The 24,051-nt window shown below is 35.5% G+C and overlaps 1 protein-coding gene across 6 annotated transcripts in view; it reads right to left on the bottom strand.

Annotated features, from left to right (window-relative positions):
- Positions 1-24,051, bottom strand: part of sema3ab (sema domain, immunoglobulin domain (Ig), short basic domain, secreted, (semaphorin) 3Ab) — a 165,223-nt gene that overhangs the window by 115,310 nt on the left and 25,862 nt on the right. For 3 of the 6 annotated variants that reach the window (XR_015514153.1, XM_087291509.1, XM_087291507.1), the window contains exons 2-4: positions 5,010-5,128; positions 4,285-4,356; positions 4,047-4,172 (exon numbers count right to left, since the gene is read on the bottom strand). The gene's annotated coding sequence lies outside the window, so the exon portion shown is untranslated. Of the gene's footprint in view, positions 1-4,046; positions 4,173-4,284; positions 4,357-5,009; positions 5,129-11,349; positions 11,409-24,051 lie in introns of those variants that run through there. The other 3 variants (XM_087291510.1, XM_087291508.1, XM_087291511.1) reach the window with 2 other exon arrangements.

Raw genomic sequence — 24,051 nt, 5'->3', positions numbered from 1 at the left:
GCAGACACCCAAAATGCTCTAATGGCCCCATAGAACCATGTAGAGCCTTAGAAACTCCTTAGCATCCACACAAATTGCTCTAGTAGCTGTCTGGAACCCATGTATAACAGTAGCAACTCTTTAGCAGCCACCCAAAATGCTCTAGTACAGTGGTTCTCAAACTTTTTTCACCAAGTACCACCTCAGAAAAAATTGTCTCTCCAAGTACCACCATAATGACCAGTATTGAAATAAAATAGCGTAGTTGGTCAAATTAAGCAGCTATAGCACTGCACAGTTCAAAACAAGGCAGAGTCATATTCATTCAATTAAAATTTATAATCAAATTATAATTAAATTATAATCAAATTATATTACATACAAAATATGATGCTGATCAGTCAGTTCTTATGCTGACTCGTGGTGTGTCATTCTGAAAAGTTATGATGTTTTCAACTGGGCATGCCTGAAATATGCAAGCGCTCTCGTGCTGCAGTTCTTACTAATTTTGCTAGACTGTGGGTTAAATTTTGGCACTCAAGTGACTGAGATGTAACAAGAGAATACTTTTAATTTTTCAAAATAAATGATTGTTCAGACTCTTATCATAAATAAAACTGAAATAATTCCGGTACCAGTTAATCTATAGACCGGTGCCGGTCTGTGGTCCAAGGGTTGGAGACCACTACTCTAACACGTACCGTATCTGCTCTGTCAGAACCATGCACCTCTTTCTCTAGTCCTGCGCCAATTGAATAGATTTTAAGCAGCTGATGAAACGATGCACTAAAGATTCTAAGCACAATGCTTTGATTGTAGGCTTTAGAGAACAGCCAATACTGATTACATTGGTGTAATCGTATGCATCAAATGATTAAAATTGTATTAATTTTTTCTTTTGTTACTCAGTGATTTCACCACGTACCACTGGAAGTAAGCCGGCGTACCACTAGTGGTACACGTACCACAGTTTGAGAACCACTGCTCTAGTAGCTTTCTAGCACCTATGTAGAACTGTAGCAACCCATTAGAAAACAACCAACATGCCCTAATAGCTCCACAGAACCCAAAATGCTCTTATGGCCCCATAGAACCATATAAAACCTTAGCAGTTCCTTAACAACCATCCAAAATGCTCGAATAGCTCCCTAGAACCTACAGTAAGCTTAGAAACCCCTCTAGCAAATGGCCTAAGAAACCACTTGCAAATTTGTTACAAAATAAATGCAAAATTAACTAAAAAGACAGACAGTTTCAGCAATTATAATATTGATTTGGTGTACTTATATAACAGTCTCATTGGGTATAGATAATAATATGCATACATTCAGTTTAAATCAGTTATGTCACCTCGAAATGTGCATATGTGCTGTTCTCACTGCTGTAACAACAGTGAGCATACAAAGTCTTTGTGAAGTCTTTGAACGCCGGTACAGTCAAATCCCCTGATAGCTATCTGCCAGAACAGCGCTTTACCGACAGACAGTGTTGAAAGCGGCGAATGGGGCATTTGTCAACATTAAGCCCTCGGAAAGCAAGGTCAGAGATTTTTCCACAGCGCTACTAACAACCATCTTTCGTTCTTAATTAAAAAGAAATGCACAAAGGGAACGGTGGACATTAAAACCAAGCAATGACACGCACATTCAAACATCTGAACAGCTGGTAGATATGTATTTCTGCCTAATGGTCCAGAATTTAGCCAGCAGGCATGAGCGAGGGAGCGCGTTCACCCTTAACTAGTCCCTCTGGAATAGGATGATCACATAGAACCGTCCTACTGTCTGTCAGCAAAACCATCCCTCAATGAGATAATCACCAAGGCATTTTCATTATGATTCAATATGCGTGATGGCTGAACAAAGTCCTGCTGTAATCCAGTCACACAGTGTGGTATAAATAGTGCAATTATCTAGAACTATATGAAAATGGTCTCATACATATGCATGGCAAACAGGTCATTTATTTTTATTTCCATTTTCTTCTCTTTTTTTGCACATTTAAAAAGGTAAAGTGCATTCCAGTAGCATAAGATATATAATTTAACAAAATAACATGCATCTGCCAAGCGATTCCAGGAGATATATGGAAAATTCATGATTTAATATTGAAAACATTTATAATATGGTTTAGTTGATGCATTGGGTATCATGAACTAAGATTAAAAATGATTCAGCATTAATTTGATGTTTATTTCCATATTAGATACAAATACAATTATCTGCTGTATAAATAAAATAATCATTAGATAGTATATTAAAAATCAATGTTCAGTATTGTATTAAAAATTAAAATGTTCTTTTCTTGCAAGTATATATTTTTATAACACTTTGCATTTAACATTTTACATTTAGTAAAAAAAAATTTTTTGATATTTTACTGTTACTTTTTGTTTTTCTTCTGTAATTACTTGGGAAAGTTGAAACTTTCTTACTGAGAATAGTTTCTTAGTAAATCAGACATCTTTTCCATAGTATGAAGCACTTTTATAAATTAACATCAATCTAGAATTGTAAAAAAAAAAACAGATAATGGATACATTTTAATATTGTAATAACACAATTTATAAGTTATAGGAATTATTTATAATATATATAATTTATAATTTTTAAGTAATAGGCATTGCACCAAGTTATAGGAACAACAATTAATAACTTGACTTCTAGTTGATCATTTGGTATCAAAAGTGGCTAATATGAAAGGCAGAGGCCTCTAGATTACACTTGTTTCACCAAAATAAAATATGATCATGCCATGATTTTTAATTATTTAATTAGGACAGTAAGGTCTGACTTTGCTTAGACAAAAGTCTTGTCATTTAACAGAAATATTGTAAAGTAGAGAATATAAAGTCATGGTGCAGTGGAAAAATAAATAATATTATGTATTATGAGCTTGTATCCCATGAGCTTGAAGGACTGAACCCATATATCTCTGCAATGACTCAAAGAACTTATTAAATAAGTCATCTGGAATGGCATAGAAAGTGTTCTTGCAGGACTCCCAGAGTTTATCAAGATTCTTTGGATTCATCTTTAATGCCTCCTGCATCTTACCCCAGACATGCTCAATAATGTTCATGTCTGGTGACTGGCTGGCCAATCTTGGAGCATATTGACTATCTTTGCTTTCAGGAACTTTGATGTGGAGGCTGAAGTATGAGATGGAGCGCTATCCTGCTAAAGAATTTGTCCTCTCCTGTCGTTTGTAATGTAATGGGCAGCACAAATGTCTTGATACCTCAAGCTGTTGCCATCCATTGCCATTTGCTGCCATCCACTCTGCAGATCTCTCGATCCCCCACACTGAATATAACTAAAAACCATGACTTTTCCTTCACCAAACTTAACCGATTTCTGTAAGAATCTTGGTTCCATGCGGGTTTCAATAGGTCTTCTGCAGTATTTTAATGATTGGGATTCATCAGAAAAATCGACCTTCTGCCACTTTTCCAAACGATCAACTAGAAGTCAAATTATTATTTGTTGCTGATAAGACTGAGAATCGACGCCAAGACTTTTGTCAGGTAGTATATATATATATGTTTGAAGAGTTCAGATGCAAAAACCTCTAAAAGCCAATTGAAATTTCCTTCAAAATTGAGCATTTTTATCAGGCTCCTGTAGGTTAAGTAATTTCAAGTTGATGGCAAAGAATACACTCCTCCAAAGGTCTTCAAAATGAAATAACTGAACATAAACATAGGAGTCAGACAAAAATAGAAATTTCAGATGGCACTTAAAGGTTTTTGCATCTGAACTCTTCATACATCAAATCAAAAAGGCTGTTATTGTTACAAATTTACTGTACACTTTGTAAATACAAAATGTATCTACAAAAATTATTAATTTTTGCTCAGTTTGAAACTAAAAAAATATATTATATGCACAGATTTTGACATTTATGTAGGAATCTGGGAAAAAAATTGGTTTCACAATGATGTCCACATGACAATAAATCCTATATTCTGTCAAAATAAAGTAAGCACTAGTGTATAAATACAATCACCAACATATTCATATTGATTTTTCACATGACATATGATATTACACAAGGGGATAACTTACTATTTTTGTGCGCATCTCAGTGCACATCTACTAATGATCGTCCAGCCCGCAGGGCTTGAGTCTGGATATCACTGCTTCATCCACCTTCATAACAGCTGGATTCACCAAATCTCTGATGTCCTCAGCCTTCACAGTCATCAGAGAAAAACAACTCTTATGCAGACAAATATAGCAGTATGTACACTCAACAACCAGTGAATTCATTATAAATTGGGGTAATCAAAGGGTTTTAACTCACGGTCGATGTTGGCAGAAGAGTGTTGGGACCTGGAGTACACCATTCCATATCCTGAGAGACAGAGATATGGACCTGGATGAGAGTACAGCCCATGAATTTGCGTGTGTGATGGTTGTTTTGTTCGCCACACCCATTCCTGCTTTCACACACACACACAAGATGAGGAGACCCTCCTAGTTACAGCTCTAAATTGGGCACAAGGCTGCAGGTCTCAAGGGCTGGTGATGGAGGCACCCCACCTGAGTACACAGTGACGTCAAGACGCTCTTGAACTTGGGATTAATACCAAACCCTCTGAGAGTTTGTGCATGAGAAAAGGGGAGGTGTGAATTGAACTCTGGAGAAATGTGTGCAATTGTTCCTACAGAATAATCTAATGCATCACACATGCAATAATAACAATGATGCATGTGAGAGAGTGCTGCTTTGGGGATGTTAGCCAGACATCCTAATAACTACTCAGAAAATCTTATCAATCGCTTATAGCAACTATGTACAAAAAGTACTTCCCTATCAACCACAGGTGTCAAATCTAGTTCCTGGAGGGCCACAGCTCTGCACACACAGTTTAGCTTTAACCCTAATTAAACACACCCGATCACACTAATTGAGTCCTTCAGGCTTGTTTGAAACCTAGCCTCCTTTTAAAAAAAGATCCTACATTTCCGTATGACTGAATTCATACAGATTAGCCAACAAACTGAAAAAAAATTTAAAACACTTACGTTTCCTTGTGATATCAGGCTGGAATATTTGCAGTGATGCTTCATGTGACACAATGCAGTTCCTGTGCTGTTCTCCAGACTCAGCAGGTGAGAGCTCGTCTGGAAGGTCAGTCTGCATGCTGAAGGAAACAGCCAGTCATTAGCATGAAACTCAGACAGAGTGGGCCCAGTGTTTTATCCATTTTCACTGTTTTCATAAAGATTTGCAAAAAAATATTTTGCAAAGATTGTAGGGTCTGTCATCTGGACTGTTACTCAGAAAATCACTCCATTCTTAGAGGCAAGCAGAGCAGCATCCAAGTTAAGCATTCCTATCTTCCAGAACACAAAAGTGTTTTATTGCTAGTGCATGTCAGAGCATATTTCAAAGGCCTGATCTTTATACATCCAAATGCAATTTATATTGTTTAAAAATTGCCATTGGATGAAGAACAAAAATAAATAACTAAAAAAACAACCCACTTCTTCTTGTCAGTCAGCCATAACTGATGCACAGCGCTCCAGTATAACCAATACATTGACAGTTATTGTAAATTTTATTTAAGTGTCTTCTTTCGGAAACACTTATAGCACTTATGAGGTCGTAAAAACAAGTCCGGTTTGGCCATATGTACCAAATATTGCAAATATTACATATATTCATTTATGAGATCAAATGATTCTTGAAATTTCATTCAAATTTCATTCAAATGAAACTTGTCTTACAAGATCATGACTCCGTAAGTAAACACTCTAAATCATAACAATAAATGAAAGTAATTACATTTGCTCTTTTCTTGTTGGTTAAAAATTCCTAACTTGTGTGAGTAAAATCATTTAAATATGATGAATAGGTTGTATTGTAACACCCACAAGCCAGAATAAATCTGTTGTTTAATTTAATCTGCTATGCTGAATGATGATGGTTTGTTTACTGATGAATGACTTGGGATTATGTATTTTCATTACATTTTCATAAATACACCCTGTTATTTACATGTTGGTACTTCTTCCTTAAGCAGACAAACAGAAGTTTGCAAACTGAGCAATTTCTAACACCACATAAGCCTGTTGAAAAAGTCTGAGCTGCTGATTAATTTTCAAGCCTTGGACCCGATCCTTTTAATCAACACAAGCTCATTTAATTTTTATAAAAATTTAATACGCAACAAAAAAAATCTTATAATAGATGGTTCATTTTTCATTACAGCAGCTGAGGGAAATAATTTCCATCAGGAAGTGTTTACTGAGAAAAATATACTGAAGTTACCACATTTAGCCACAGTAAACAAACATATCATCATCCACCCCATCGCTTTTATGGAGTGACAAAACAGTCTATAGCAAAAAAATTACAGTGCTGGTCTTCAGAATATCATTAAAGCTTTATTAAACAGATTACTCCTGGAAATAAGAAAAGGACATCTGTCTTGATGCCATTTAACAGAGTTTTATGTATAGTTTAATCAAACATGCATTTGGTTTACATACAAAAGCATGCTGAATTCTCTCAGGGTCACTTTTTATATTGATTTAAAGCTGCAGAGACGAGGACATGACCTCTCCTGCGGCTCTCCAAATGAAGGATGAAAAAAACACAAGCAGCAAATTATGTTTCTGATTGAAAATGTTTGGAATTTTTTCACCAACCTCCCAATATCAACATGAACTAGTGCGGCGACACTAAGAGAAAATGAATATGCCTTTTTTTTCTACCCAAAAACGTCCATCATTCCTGTGGTAGACCCTGTAACCTTGACTTGTAAACAGGAAAAAAAAATTAAAAAAAGGCCTCTCCTCTAAAAAGTCATCCTGATTCGAGATTGAAGGGCACTTTTATGCACGAGCAGTGTAACCCGAGGTCATTCTATTTAAATTTCTTTAAAGAGCTGTCAGCATTTGAGGAAATGCATTTCCTTTTTTAATGGATCATATCTGCAGTCTAAAATATATGTGTCCTTCTCCACCTTAACTTTTAACCTTCAAAGAGACATGCAACAGGCATGGGAAATCAAATTTACTTTCAACTTTGCAGAAGTTTTGCATGCAACAGCATTTTTCCAATGATTTACAGAACCAGCAGCCTTTACTCAAAAAATACATTTGCTGCTTTGTTAAACTACTTATTTAAAATGAGCTGAAACGACACAATTCTTGAGGTTTTATTGGGGACAACTTAATTGCTTTATGTTTATCCCAAAATTTTGAAAAACTAATATTTTAATAGGGTTGTGTACCTGCAGATCTGCACAAGACGTTTGGCCAGCTGAGATATGGTATGATCGTGCCCAACTGAGTCTGGTTTCTCTTTAGGTTTTTTTTTTTCTTCACTTTCGCTAATTGGTGAAGTTTTTTTTTTTCCTCGCTGCTGTCGCCACTAGCCTGCATGGTTCGGGACCTGTAGAGCTACACATTGATGGATTTGCTCTTCAGTGTTTGGACTCTCTGTAATGATTATTAAACCACACTGAACTGAGCTAAACTGAACTGAACTTAAACTCTGCAAATTGAACCGACACTGTTTCTATTTACTATGATCTTTTAAGTGAAAGCTGCTTTGACAAAATCTACATTGTAAAAGCGCTATACAAATAAAGGTGAATTGAATTGAACTGTACCGAAAACTATGTAACCAGTATGTACCGAACTGAATTAGCATTTACATTTCGCACCTAATTTCAGTGTCACTGGTGCTGGGACAAGGATGTAAAAAGCAACAAGGGGGTTATGTTGTCTGTTTCAAAGACAATTTTACTACAGTTTTGTTTATTAAACCTAATATGATGTTATTTAATTGTGAAATGTTTTATTAGGCACTTCTTGTGCACTGAATACATTTAGAATGTACTTATGCAGCTTATTTGAAAAAGCAAAAACAGTTGCCAAAATCGCCTATAAAATTGCAATCGCAATATTTGTTAAAAAAAAAAGCAATATGATTATTTTGTTCATATTGCACAGCCCTAAAGGCTTTTTTTACATGCGAAGATTTTTTTACACAGCAATGTGCAGCAGATGCTTTACAAAAGTTGCACGTAAGAGAGGAATCACGTCAAACTTAATTTGAGGGCACATGGAATCAACTTAAAGGCAGAGGAATGCACCGTCTTTGACAGCTTTCAACATCATCTGGCACTTTCACTGATTGATTTTACATGGATAGCAATAGTCCGATTTTAATATGATTAAGACAATACTCTGATTAAAAGTCTAGCATGTAAACAGTGAATTTTAATTACCTTAAAGGACCAGAAACCTGCATCACGAAGAGTTTTTTTTTTCTTTCCATTCTGCGTGGGGTATCAAATTCTGTTAAATCAACACTCTTCCTCCAGTCCTTAAATTGTATTCTCATTAAATACCTCAGTTTGTCACGGGGCATGAACAATATGTTGCTGAATGAAAGTTGATGTGCCAAATTGCAAAATTAAAAATGAAACACAAAATTACAAGAAACTCAGGAGGAAACGTGGAGAGCATGGTGATGCAATGATATTAATTAATCTATGTGCTGTAACATGTAAATGTTATGTGAATAGTCCTAAAAGGGATATTCAAAAAGCTACTCCTGTAAACACCTTAATCATATTCCTTAATTATTGTCTTCAGATCAAGGCAAATCATTGGATGCAGTTACAAACCCAACCCTAGAAAAAAGGTCTTCCCTGATTTTGATGACAGCCTTTCCTCAGGTTAGTAGTAAGCCTATGTTAAATTGCAAAAACCATTGATAGATTTTTCTAGAGTCATCCACCATAATTTTGTATCGGTTCAGGCACCATTTTGGCACTGGTAGCATTTAAAAAGTATCAATTTAGCACCGGTTTCATCATAACCCCAAATGAAACCCAATGTTAACTTAATTCCTTCAGGTTGCCCTAACTCAAATCAATTGTGTGAAACCCAGAATTTTTCACAATGTTTGATCACAACGTCATTCATCAATTTAAAGGAAACAATCACCTAAAAATTTTAATTCCATCATCATTTACTCAACTGCATATTAGACTTTTGTTTCTGTTGGAGACAAAATAATACATGTGAGAGGAAAAAAAACATGGCTTTCTTTTGTGGACAAAAACAAATTGTGCTTCACTGAAGAAAGAATGAATAAATGATATCCAAACTACCCTTTCAATCATTTACAGGTATAGTTGTCCTTTTTCACACAGTAAGAACACTGGTTGTTTTATCTGTCCATATGTGAGTGATCACACAAAAAACATTGTGTTGAATGGAAAACCTTGATATCCTCTTATATTCCATCCGGAGCATTTGCTCTGTTTATTATTGCAGGAAGTCAGGCAATCAATGATGGGAAATAAGAGCTGCTTCAGGGCTGCACTGTCCAATAACACAGTACATAAGCCTAATAAGGAACTGATGTGTGTTTATGTGAACATGTGTCCGGAGATTGGGAGTTTCATGGATTTATAAGAAGCCTCTGTGCATTGAACTGGGCCTGTGGATGTTAAAGGTTCTTTATGGTAGATCCAAATAAACAATGTTTGTTTTTAAGAGATGAAGGAGATGACACGTTTCATAACCGCATGACTAAAAACACTCATTCACAATATACGTGAAAAAGTGAACGCAGGTAGTCTTTGGATGCTTTTACATCAATGCTTGTTCATCCAAAAATGAAAACTGGGTAATTTTTACAGCATTCTGTTGCTCCACAAATATATGTTATGAACAGTTTCAATGCACTGTTTTAAAAGCTGTGTTGTAAACTTTATTGAAATACTAAGTGGAAAACCCTGGAGTGGATATTTATGTATTGGGTAATCTATAAAAACTAATGCTAACATTTATTTAAAACTGTGAACACAACTGATAGAGGATGGACGGACGGACAGACGGGCTAAACAAAAGAAAGACGGACGGACAGATGAAACAAAGACAGAAAAACAAATGAAAGAATGCATGGATGGAACAAAGATGGATGGATGAATGGGTGGAACAAAGACAGAAAAACAGATAAATGGATGGAACAAAGACAAAAAAACAGATGATAGATGAATGGATGGGACAAAGACCGAAATACGGACGAATGGACGGACAGAACAAAAGACAGAAAAACGGATGAATGGATGACACCAAAACAGAAAAACAGCATGGATGGATGGAACGAAGACAAAAAAGGATGGATGGATGAATGGATGAATGGACGGATGGAACAAAAGACAAGAAATAAGGACGGACAGACAGAACAAAAGAAAGAAAAACAGATGGATGGATGGAACCAAGACAGAAAAAACAGCACAGATGGATGGAACAAAGACAAAAAAGGATGGATGGATGGAACAAAAGACAAGAAATAAGGAAGGACAGACGAAAAAAAGACAGAAAAAAGAATTGATGAATGGAACCATGACAGAAAAAAACAGCATGGATGGATGGATGGATGGAACAAAGACAAAAAAGAATGGTTGATGGATGGATGGAAAGGTTGATATATGGATGGATGGATAAATGGATGTATAAATGGATGGAACAAATACAAAAAAGGATGAATGGATGGATGGATGGAACAAAAGACAGACAAATGGATGGACGTACAAAACAAAAGACAGAAAAACAGATGGATGGATGGATGGAACCAAGATAGAAAAACAGCATGGATGGATGGAACAAAGACAAAAAAGGATGGATGAAACAAAATACAAAAATAAGGATGGATGAACAGACAGAACAAAAGACAAAAAAACACATGGATGGAAGGAACAGACAAAAAAAAGCATGGATGGATGGATCGATGGATGGATGAATAGATGGAACAAAAGACAGAAAAATGGACGGACGGATAGACAGAACAAAAGACAGAAAAACGGATGGATGGATGGAGCAAAGACAGAAAAATAGATGGATAGATGGATGGATGTATAGAACAAAGACAGAAAAACAGCATTGATGGATGGAACAAAAACAGACGGACAGAAAAAAGGTAGAAAAAGAACGAATAGTTGGATAAATGGATAAATGGAACAAAGGACAGAAAAAAGGAGGGATGATGGATGGATGGATGGATGGATGGATGGAACAAAAGACAGTAAAAAGAGTTGACGGATGGATGAAACAACAGACAGAAAAAAAGGATGGATGGATGGACGGACGGATGGACGAATAATCAATGTCAATGAAATTACTATATAAGAGGTTGCAAGAGAACGGTGAACTTGTTTGATGAACATTTATTGAGAGATCACACGCATGAATAAGTCATTTATAAATAATGCATATAAATATTTAAATCAATTTGGATTTATTGATGACTTTAATTTTCGTGACAACGCTCTGAAGGACGAAAGAGTGAAGTAGGTCCCTTCCATAGAAAAATGACTGATCAAGTCAAGAATACCTGTCATTTGTTTTTCCCCGTCCTTCCAGCTCCGTCACAGGATATCCTAACACAGGAAGAAGCCAAATGTTGAGTCACCCAGGCTTACGGTAGAATCCAGCTGAGCACTTCCTTTCCCAGAGCAACAGGCTTTACCATGTGAGCTTTACTTAACTGAATATATTCAGTATGCACAAGATACATTTACTCAGCATTTGTGATATTACAGGGTCTGTAAAAAAAAAAAACCCATAGGAAATGACAATTTATTTGAGAAAGGTTGAAGGACGATCTGAAAGTTAAAGTGGGGTCATGTGATGAGCGAAAGGAAATGAGCGGGAGGAGGAAATGTGATGCTGTGACAGCAGGAAAATGAATGCGTCTGATGGAAAGGAAGGCAGGGTTGTGCTGATCTGATGTGTGATCAGTTCATGAACAACCATCAGCCCTTTGTGTGTATCTGACGTCTGACAAAACTGACTCACAGTAGGACATCGGAACTGAAGGATGTGTCTGTTAACAGTGTCGCTCTGCTTCTGAGCTCATGGGAAATAAAAGTATCAGTTGAAATGAAATAAATGTCTCTCTTACAACACAGCCTTGATGTCTGCAGAGTTTCATGATCAGGTCATTACAGATAAAAGTGTGGAGACATTTGACTGAAATTATGTTTTTCAATATGTAAAAGATCTTTTGATTATTTTTGCCGAAGTATTTAACTTAAATGTTACAAACTGGTAAAACAAAAATATTTTAAGTAAATCCCAACTTCACCTGTTCTTTTAAAATGGTAACAACACTTTAGGCAGACTGAACTGGACTGGAGAATCAGGAAAAATCATTCATTCATTTTCTTTTTGGCTTAGTCCCTTTATTAATCTGGGATTGCCACAGCAGAATGAACCGCCAACTAATTCAGCATATGTTTTACACAGCAGATGCCCTTCCAGCTGCAACTACTGGGAAACATCCATACACACTTATTCACACACATACACTACGAACAATTTAGCTAACCCATTTCACTTGTGCAGCGACGCGGTGGTACAGTAAGCCTCACAGCAAGAAGGTCGCTGGTTTGAGCCTTGGCTGGGTCAATTGCCATTTCTGTGTGGAATTTGCCTGTTCTCCCCGCATTCGAGTGGGTTTTCTCTCAGGGTGCTCCGGTTTCCCCCCACAGTCCGAAGACATGAGATCCAGGTGAATTGGGTAGGCTAAATTGTCTGTAGTGTAAATGTGAATAAGTGTGTGTGTGGATGTTTCCCAGAGATGGGTTGCGGCTGGAAGGGTATCCGTTGTGTAAAAACATGCTGGATAAGTTGGCGGTTCATTTCACTGTGGTGACCCCAGATTAATAAAGGGACTAAGCCGAAAAGAAAATGAATTATTGAATAAATTATTTATTGATTTTATTACTGTAATATGGTAACATGAGCTATTTATATCGACTTATTCTTGAATTGAATTTTTAAAATCAAGCCATATGTTAAAACTAATTTAATAATCATTGGTTAATCAAGAACAACAACAACAGTAAGGATAATACCTGAACTAAATATAGTGTGCATACTTATTTCATTTGTAAATCTATGCATATAATATATGCATACATAAATTACTTTTCACTTTATGTGCCCCAAAATTCAACACAGTCATTTTGACATTTTTGTCTTGTACCAAATGGAGAGGAAATAATAAAACAATAATTTTGTATCATGTTTTGTTGTATTTTTTATCTCAGACATTTAAAAATAGACAGTACCACCATTGTTTAAATTAATTTTAAACAAATTAAAGTAATACATTAAAAAACACCCTAAAAGCATGGGTCTAAAACTGCAGGGCTCATATTTAAACAGAGAATTAGCAGAATGAGCTGGGAGATGGTCCCTGAATCAGTCCCTGAATACAAAGAAGAAAAGAACACAGATATTGTTTTTAGATCAGTGAGGTGTTTAAAGAAAGAGGGGTCAAACTCTCTTTCTCTTGAGAAAGTACTGTTGCACAGGTGTCAGCAGTTAACAGCAGGGGTGAGCAGATCTGTTTTTACACACTCCCTCTGTTTGACGTTCTGCCTTTCACCTCATCCACACTGACAGATGCAACAAACAAATGCTTTTACGTAACATGCAATTAAACTTTAAATTGACAACCCTTAAAGGAATAGTAGACCCCCCCCCCCCCCCCAACAAAAAAAGTAAATTTGCTGTTAATTTTTTTAAATTATCCAATTTAAGGTGAGGTTTTTCATTTAAATTAGACTTTAGCTTAAATTGGTGTTGTAATTTTAAAAACTGTAAGTCGACCGTTCCAGCACTTTGAGAGTCAAAATAACATGTAGGCAAAACAATTAGTACCCATAATAATACTTACAGTACCACATACTAAACTATTTGTCTGTGCACTTTATTACCTTCAGTACACAACCAACTTTTTATTCCAACATAGGCTCATTCTGAAAGTGTAGCCCTATATAGATTTCTGGAGATCGCGAATTATGAAGCCAGAGCTACGTAAGGCTGCATATCATCTTGAAAGCAAACGCTATTAAAGCTGACAACATTCCTTTCCTTGCTTACCAGCTGACCGCTTACATCCATATGGACGGCTTTCCCACAGTTACCAATTTATCCGGTAGCTCGACATATACGTCGGGGGACTTGATACGCAGAGAGGAGTTGACCACGACAACAGGGTTTGAGTCAGAGTGAAGAACAGTTCTAAAAAGCAGGTAAGACAAAAACAGAAACTAAAAAATAACACAAACAAGTAAATAACAGGATAATGCGGTAAAATCTGAAAACGCAGTAAAAATCAGACTAGGTCTATTCTTTTTCTGAATTTCTTTTTAAAACACTGCAGCTGTGTATAGGGAAGGGTGGGCGGGTCAATTGGTGCTTTAAAAAACACTATTGGTTGGGTTTAGAAAAAGGGGAGGGTGGGTCAGTCAGTCAGTCATTCCGTTAGAAGACAGTCAGTCGACAGCAGCTTCTGGTGGATTTATGTGAGAACAGCAGGCTTAAATGGCATTCGCGAGATATATTTGAGATCATACACAGAGAAGCATACACAGCAGCCTGTGGTGCATTCACAAAAACAAAAACTGCAAAAAAACGTAGCTCCTGGGATGTATTTTGCTCTGTCCAGAAATGTATATGAGTATGTAATCAGAATGAGCCTGGGTTGATTTTTTCTAAAGTTTTTTTTTTTTTTTAATCTAAAATAACCTTTCTAATGTTTTATATATTTTTTTCAAGTTAAACCAGACTTTTATTATGTAAGGTTGTCTTGATTCTGTTGTGCATTTCCATGTGCACATGATATGATGATAGCATTTCTCAAATCCTATTCAAATAGGACTTTAGCCAATAAATCATAGATATAAACTACTGTGAGTTTACGTTGTTACATCAGAGTTTATTAAACAAATTTGATTCCATTTCAATAGGCCAATTTTATTTTTGCAAGTTATACTGCAAAAATACTTTTCTTACATGGAAATTTCTCTTGTTTCTAATGCAAATATCAAAAAATTTGAGACCATAAAACATACTATCTTGTTTTCAGAAATATTAAGTCAAGATTAAATGAGTTTTTATTGCATTTTCGCTTTTAAATAAGATTATTTTCCTTACCCCATTGACAGATTATTTTCCTTGTTTAAGGTAAAACTCACTTAATTTTTAATTTTGACATTACGTCTGAAAAATAGGGATTTTTTTCAAACATATAAGTGGGTAAAAAAAAAAATTTAAACTGCCTTTATTCTAGCCGAAAAAAACAAATAGGATTGTCTCCAGAAGAAAATTATTATCGGAAATACTGTGAAAAATGAGCAGCATGGTGGCGCAGTGGTCCTCACTGTCACCCCACAGCAAGAAGGTTGCTCGTCCAAGTCCCGGCTGGGCCAGTTGGCATTTTTGTGTGGAGTTTGTATGTTCTCCCCATGTTCATGTGGGTTTCCTCTGGGTGCTCCGATTTCCCCCACAGTCCAAAGATATGCGCTATACAGTAGGTGAATAGGATGAACTAAATTGCCCGTAGAGTATGAGTGTCTGTTAATGTGAGAGTGTATGGTGTTTCCCAGTACTGGGTTGTGGCTGGAAGGACATCTGCTGCGTAAAACATATGCTGGAATGGTTGGCGGTTTATTCCACTGTGGTAACCCCTAATTAATAAGGGACTAAGCTGAAGGAAAATAAATAAATGAATTCTGACTTGATGGAAATCAACTTGTGTTTTTCCAACCCAGGCTCATTCAGAAAATGTTATTAACCAATGGCTCAGTGGTTAGCATTGTCCCCTAATAGCAAGAAGACACTGAGGCCACTGTGTAAGCTTTTTCAGATCTCAAATTTCTCTTGCGAGCGCCAGCAGGCCTGTTCTTGCGTAAATCCACCAGAGGCCGCTGTCGACTGACTGACTGACTTACCGATCAACTGACCCTCCTCTTTCACTAAACCCAACCAACAGTGTTTTCAAAAGCACAGATTAACCCGCCCACCCAATCCCCTTAACCCCAGTTATATCCAAGCCCAGTCCTGGAGGGCCAGTGTCCTGCAAAGTTTAGTTCCAACCCCAATCAGACACACCTAGGCTAGCTAATCAAGCTCTTACTAGGCTTTCTAGAAACATCCCTGCAGGTGTGTTGAGGCAAGTTGGAGCTAAAATCTGCAGGACACCAGCCCTCCAGGACCAAGTTTGGACACCCCTGCCTTAACCCAACCGAAAGTTAAAAAAAAAAAAACTTGTTTTTTTTTTACCAAGTTTTCAGATTTTACCACATTCTCACCCTGTTATTTACTTGTTTGTTTTATTTTTTGGCTTTTGGTTTAGTCTTACCTGCTTTCTGGAACTTTTCTTCGCCGGACTCGAAGCCCGTAGACATACATGGTGAGCTACTGGACAAACTGGTAACATTAGGAAAGCCGTCTAGACGGAGGTAAGCGGTCAGCTGGTAAGCGTGAAAAGGAACTGCATCATACCACCCCGTAGCGTTCATTTTAAAAACAAAATTCAATCATACATAGCTCTGACTACATAATAATTCGCGATCTTCAGAAATGTATATAGGGCTACGCTTTAAGAATCAGCTTCTAGTCTGGACAACTGTGCAGGTGATTGTGCTTGAAGCAGGTGTGGAGGTGATGATTTACACAGACAGGAGAACACTGGTCACTCTGTCCATCAGGAGAAAAAAAGTGGCAGTAAACGCAGCGGCAGGTGTGGTAAAACTATCAGGTCAGTGTGTGTTTAAGAGAGTAAAGCAGGACTAACGTTGTTTTAACAGCTCTCGGGTCATTAGCTCTCAGTGGGGGAGACTTTCACATCAGAAGACACAGAGATGAGGATCTGACCAGCGGATTGCACATCTCTGGCTGAAAACAGCTCAGGATTTAGAAAACAAATGGAGATTCCAGTCGATTGTCTCATATGGAAAACACACACACAGATGTACATACATCATTCTTGAGGCGTGGGTTTGAATGCTGGTTTAAAAGATGATACATATTGAATTAATGTTAAATAAATGTGTTGATCGGTATGTTATTATATAATATCCTCATGTCATCCTTCACGTTATTTCTTTCCATAAAACATATTGTGGAATTGTTCCTCTTACTTTTTTTTTGTACACATGCCAAACTAGATGACTTTAAAGCACTATGAATGTACATAACACATTTGTGCTATTTAAAAAAAAGTCATGCAATAGGATGATTATTGTGTGACTTATAGGCTAATAGTATTATTATTATTATTAGTGCAAATATACTTATTTTAATTGCTATATTAAGTATACTTATATTAATTCATTTATTGTCCTATTTTTTATTTATTAAATTTAATTATTAAAATTATTAAATTGAACAGCAATCAGTTACAAATATATGTAAATGAATAAGTAATATTTAGCTATTATAATAGAATAATTTATATTTTAAACATTTTATAATAGTTATAATGTTATTATTATGATTATTATTATTATTGTTGTTGTTATTATTATTAATATTTATAACAGTTGTATTGTTATTATTAATATTCTTTATTATTATAATTATTATTATTATTATTATTATTAATAATAATAATAATATTTGTATCATCATTATTATTAATATGATTATTACTACTAATAACAATAATAAGTCTTATTGCAAGTATAATTATTATAAATATTATATTAAGTATAATTATATTATTTGTTTATTGTTATTTGTTTTTATATATGAAATCTATTTTAAACAATTAACAAATAAATTATTAATAATTATTATTATAATTAATAATAATTATTATTGTTAACTTGTATATTATTTGTTAATATATTATTATTATTATTATTATTATTATTATTATTATTATTATTATTATTATTATATGTATGTTTAATGATTATTTTAATCTCCCAAAAAGGTAATGGTAAAAAAAAAAATGTTTGCATTTTTTCTAATATAATACAAAAAAACATAAAAACTAATAAACAAACTACAGGAAAACAACAGCACAGATCCCAGTGACTTGAAGACCTCTACATAATGACAGAACTGACATTTTGTGTCTGAACCATTTCTTTAATGATTAAATGTTCCAGACCATTAACTTTGATGAAGAACTCGTTGGCATTAAATGTTGATGTAACGCTGCTCCTTCATTCCAGACGCACATTAAATAAACACTGCAGGTTAAAGTCTATTCCAGTCTATTTCTCCTGCAGCATCTGGACTGCTCCAACCGATACCCTTCATTCATTTAAAGGAGCCCAAAATGCACAATGGAGTCTCTCTCAAAAAACAGCAAGACTCGGACAGAACGTTTCCCTGACATTGACCATTCTCCGCACTTCCTGCACGTATGCATGTTTTCATCCGTCACGCCAGAGTCCTGCCACCAACATCTGCAGTCCTGAGGGAGCTGCAAGCACAATATAAACCTTTCTGGAGCACAGATCCCTCGGGACGGGCTACACTTTTGTCCATCAGACCCAGTTTCCTGAGGAGAAATCTTGAGAACGGCCACTGAAACCCAATACAAGAGCGGACGAAGTACAGAGAACCTCAACCTTCCCTCCCAGGAGACGCTTCTTTCACTGGGGTTTAGCCAGACGTCAACATTCAAAACTGCTCTTAACCTTTGCAGAATGAGAAAGGACAAAGCGCACAAAAACAGACTATTGTGCATGACAGAATAGGCTAATTCTTCATTTTGTTTTACTTCTGACAATTTGGAATGTTGAAAAGTTTTTTTTGTTAATTGTTTTATTAATAAAATAAAATTAAATAAAATAAAATAAAATAGTGGTTAAGAGATAAGTGACTGACATATACAGTAGCACCATGGTGCTACATCATGGCAACCAGTTCAATTCCCAGCTCAGGTCAGGTCCTATGCCGATCCTTCCCCTCTCTCTGCTCCCAATGCTTTCCTGTCTGTCCTCCACTATACTATTACAATCAAAGTTGAAAACCCCCTAAAAAATATTAAGAAGAACATTAAATGAAAATAAATTTAACAAGTTTTAATAAATTTTTTATGACCACAAAACATTTTGAAGATATATCTTTTGTAATTTTCTCATGCATGCTCTAAAAACCAGCAGAAAAAATTAAATAGTTTGAAATTGTTATTCAAAGTATTCTTAAGTTGTGTTGTGTGCTTAAGTTAAGATGTATTCTTCTTAACATCCTACCCCAAAGAATAAACAAAATAATAAAAATATACAATAAATGACCAAAATGAAATCAACAATTTAGCACATCAACGAAAATAAAATATAATATCAGGGGTCATATTATATAACACTAGGAGAACTTGCAAATTTTACACAGAATTGCCAACTGATCCAACCAGGACTCGAGCCAGCAATCTTCTCGCTGTTAAAGGACAATGGTAACCCCTGAGCCAGTGGTTCATAAAATAAAAATAAAATAAAATAAAATATTCTAAGAATTATTTTATGTGATTTTTACAATGCATGCTCTGAAAAAATTATATAAGAACCATAAAATTGTTATATTCAAAGTATTCTTAGAATAAAAAAAATCCTATCAAATAAAAAATTATTACAATAAATTAACAAAATGAAAGCAAAGGTTAAGCAGAAGCAGGAAAAAAACAAAACGTATGACAAAAAAATATTCTGAAATTTATTTTCTGTGATTTTACAATGCCTGGTCTAAGAAAACATCATAGAAGTACCATAAAATTGTTACGATACAAATAAATCAATACAATAAATAAAACAAAAAGTAATCAATGATTAAGCACATGCAGTAAATTATAAAAAAATAAAAAATAAAAAAAATAAAACTACTATTATAATAAAAATAAATTTATATTATTTTACAAACCACATTTTTGCTTTTAAATCCTACAAGTTGACAGGGATTCACCTAACTGAAGAATAAGCTATTAATGATTGAATGAGCTCACTTTAAACACAGCAACATCACAAAATAACCACAATGCCAAAAACCTCAACAGTGATCAAATGTTTGTAGAGAAGACCATTCAAAACCTATAGATTCCAAGATTATGTAAAATTTACAACACAGCAGCTGAACATCTGTGGACCAGAAGCTTCACAGATCAAAACAATCTGGAAACGGCACCTATATGAACAGTCAAAATATGTACCAACATACAGCCTAAAAACTCTTTAAATGAAAATCAATTACTGAAGGCATGAATGAAAGCATAAAGTAATGAACATGATTATGCACTCCGACTGTTTACAGCTGGCTCCTATTCACACATACAGACAGACAGTGCGTCTTCAGAGTTAGTGGGATGGGAATAGCTCTGTCATCCTAGTGAGAATATACAACCTAGTTTAGGTTACTGATGCTAAGACCAGTCTGCCTGGTAATAAGAGCCAGCAATAACACATCTGAGTCAGATAAGCACTGATAATGATGGGCATATGTAACACAGTTTTAGATGGAGGGATGAAATAGCTGGGGGAAGTTCACACCACAGCCATAAATTATTTCATATCTCATAAGTACGGTATATATGGTGTTATATTGCATAAAACATGCTAAAAATAAGTAAAAATAGTGGGATTATGTGGGGTTAAAAGTTCAATTAATGCTATAGCTAAAAATAAACAACTAAAATTCACAAACTAACCAAAACAAACAACCTAGACAAAACAACAACAACAGAATTAATAAATGGACAACAACGCTCATAAGCAAAGCAATGCTAAACCTAAACAAAGAACAGAGATAACAACCAAGGAGAGAGCTAACAAATGAATGACAGAACATGCTAACAACAGAGCTAACAAATAAGTGGAAGTTTATAAGCTAACAACAGAACTACAGTAACAATAAGTAACACAAATGTGGAATGAACAAACTAACAATGGATTTAACAAGCTAATGCTATAGCTAACGAACAATTAATATTTCACAAACTAACCAGAACAAACAACGAACAATAAAACTCAGAAATGACAGAATTGATAAACTAACAACAGAAATATAGAACTGTTAACTACTTTTTTTAACTAGACAGACAGCTAACCAATAAATGACATAAATAACCAGCAAAATGACAAGTAACACATTCATTCATTCATTTTCTTTTCGGCTTAGTCCCTTTATTTATCCAGGGTTGTCACAGCGGAATAACCCCCACCTTATCCAGCATGTTTTTACATAGCGGATACCCTTCCAGCCGCAACCCATCTCTGGAAAACATCCATACACACTCATTCACACTGATACACTACGGACAATTTAGCCTACCCAATTCACCTATACCACATGTCTTTGGACTGTGGGGGGAAACCGGAACACGCGGAGGAAACCCACGCAAACGCGGGGAGAACACGCAAACTCCACACAGAAACTGACCCAGCCGAAGCTCGAACCAGCGACCTTCTTGCTGTGAGGCAATAGCACTACCTACTGCGCCACTGCATCGCCACAGAGCTAACAATTAAAAAGTCCACAAACTAACTATAGAACCAAAGTAACAATATACCTAACAAAGAAATGTGGAACAACATGAGCTAACAAGCTAATGATATAGCTAAGAAACAGCTACAGTAATAGTTTACAATCTAAGCAAAACAAACAACTGTCAAGCTAGCAATAAACCTCATAAATGACAGAATTAATGAACTAACAACGCAAAATGGTAATTATTGAACTACCTAACAACATACCTGACATAGCTAACAAATAAATGACAAAATAAACAAATTAAAATACCTAAAATGATGGATTTAGCAAAGGAATGATAGCGCTAACAAACAAAAGAAGTAACAAACAAATAGCATATCTTTTAAACTAAAAGCAGAGCTATTAAATGCTAAAAAACAAGCTATAAAACTATCAGACACACATATTATACATTTTAGGAACAGATATTTACTATTACATTACACTTACTGCACATACACTAGAAATGTCCAGTTAAGAATCGTTTGCTTAAAGGTCGATTATATGCCAAGTAACACTCCCTATAAACATTCTTGTAATTCTGTATGAATAAAACATTAGAGATGTTTTGATAAATGAATAGCTCAGTGTTTCTCTTGGTTTTCTGGTATTTGTTTTGTTGCTCTGTCATAACCGCACGATCTCCCATTACATATTATTGTTGCTTGAAGTAATATATGCTGGTATCTGTGGCATATTTGACCCCTCTCTATGGGTACGTGCCCGTTCTGAAGATGGCTCTTGGCAAGCTGACACACTGGATGTGTCGGCTTAAAAACCATATTAATTACCAGCAAGACTCCCGAGTTCTGTTATTCAATACCTACATCTCTCATCACGAAACAGTCGGCCATGTACGCACACACACACACACACACACACACACACACACACACACACACACACACACACACACACACACACACACACACACACACACACACACACACACACACACACACACACACACACACACACACACACAGTGTACCCTACAGCCAAAAGCCAAACATTTCCATTACTCTGTGACCTTTCCTAAAATACCATAATGGAAACCACAGGCTGTTTAACATTTGCATACACACCAAAATAAGTTCAGCCAAGATCCTTAACCTAAACACCAAACCTATACCTAGCCACCATGAAAAACTCCACAGTAATTTACAAAACCAAATACAAACTGTGAAGGAGACGTGAATCTGTCCAATATGGGACTAACACTGTCAAAAAAAAAAAAAAAAAGAAGTTTCCAACGTGATACCAAGCTACTTTAACCAGGTCCTGGTGCTCTGGAGGCCAGGCAGTAAAAAGGCGCCACATCCCAGGACAAATACACAGCTTTATACTGGAACCACAAATCTGTTATTATTCCTTATGGTCTTCCAAGAGAAATTACAGAAAGTTTCATGTTTAAAGGTAATAATGAGCCAGGACGATCCGGCCCTTTGAGGACGGAGAGAAACAACACCGTTATGAATGAAGAGCCAAGGAATAAGTGCAGTCACCTCCACATGTGAATCAACAGAATATAATCCTCAAACTGAAAAAGCATGCAATAAATATGCATCGTCTTAATCAAGCTGTGCTGCTTTGAGGTTGATGAACATTGACACAGTTTAATCCCGGATTAACATGAAAAATTATCTCTGCTTAACTAATGTTGATAAAACATCAGTTACGTTAAGTTATTGGGTCATTAGCATGTTCTCAAAAAATGTCAGCACAATAGCATTTTATGTGTGTCTGAAATGTTTTATTTTAGTCTTTATTAATGTTACACTGTAAAAAATAATACCCCATATCTACTTAAAAAATTTGAGCTAACAGATTACAAGCAATATTACTAATTAAATTCAACATATTTGGATTAGGTAACAATTAATTTAATTAGCTTATTTAAAATTAGTCATTTAAATTGAGTAACCACAAACAGTAATTAAAGAAATTAGAAAATTTGAAATAGAAATATTAATTTAATTGAACAGAAAAACCGACACAATGTTAATGAAAACTACTCAATGTTTTTATTTACATTTAACATAAAATGTGTGGAGCTCTAGAAAATAATGCTTTATGTCTGCACAATAAAATTGAGGTAACAGATTACAAGCATTATTAATAATTAAACTCAACAAGTTTGGATTGAGTAAAATTGAATTAAATTTAGCTTAAATTAGTGGAGCCATTCAGCAGTGTGGAGCCACAAAACAGAGTAACAAAAACCCCAAATAGACAATACATCATATAACACACAATAAAAAGTGTACATTTAAATAAATTGATAATCTTAACATGGACTTTGATAATATTTTTTAAACAGCAGTTTCAAACAACTGGGCATTAAACAATAATGTTGAAAACAATATACTTAAAGTGAAATTTATGTGATTTAATGTATGAAAGGTATTATTTGACAGAATAATACAGATTCATTGAAGCAAAGAGGACACTGCAGTTCATGGGAAAACTACCCTCTAATATCTTCCAGTGTTCACTAGACAGTCACTCTTGAAAACACCATTCTTTGTCACAGTTAAAAATGCATAGGTCAAACCCAGGTGGACACAAGCTCTGGCAATGTAGTCAAGAGCCATGTTTCCACTCTGGCGCCTTAAGTTAGCCTGCCAATGCGAGCCAGGACCAGTCGCATTTCAACAGTCGCTTAATCGGATACCTTGGGCCAAAACAGTCCAGCTGGTGCTTTGGGCGAAGTGAAAGCATCCAAATCATATCAAATACTGCAGGAGACCTATTGGAACCCACATGG

This window comes from Danio rerio, chromosome 18 (assembly GCF_052040795.2).
Source record: "Danio rerio strain M-AB ecotype USA chromosome 18, GRCz13ab, whole genome shotgun sequence".
Classification (NCBI taxonomy): Eukaryota; Metazoa; Chordata; class Actinopteri; order Cypriniformes; family Danionidae; genus Danio; species Danio rerio.
Note: the sequence above shows the minus strand (reverse complement) of the source record. Positions and strands in the feature narration are given on the sequence as shown.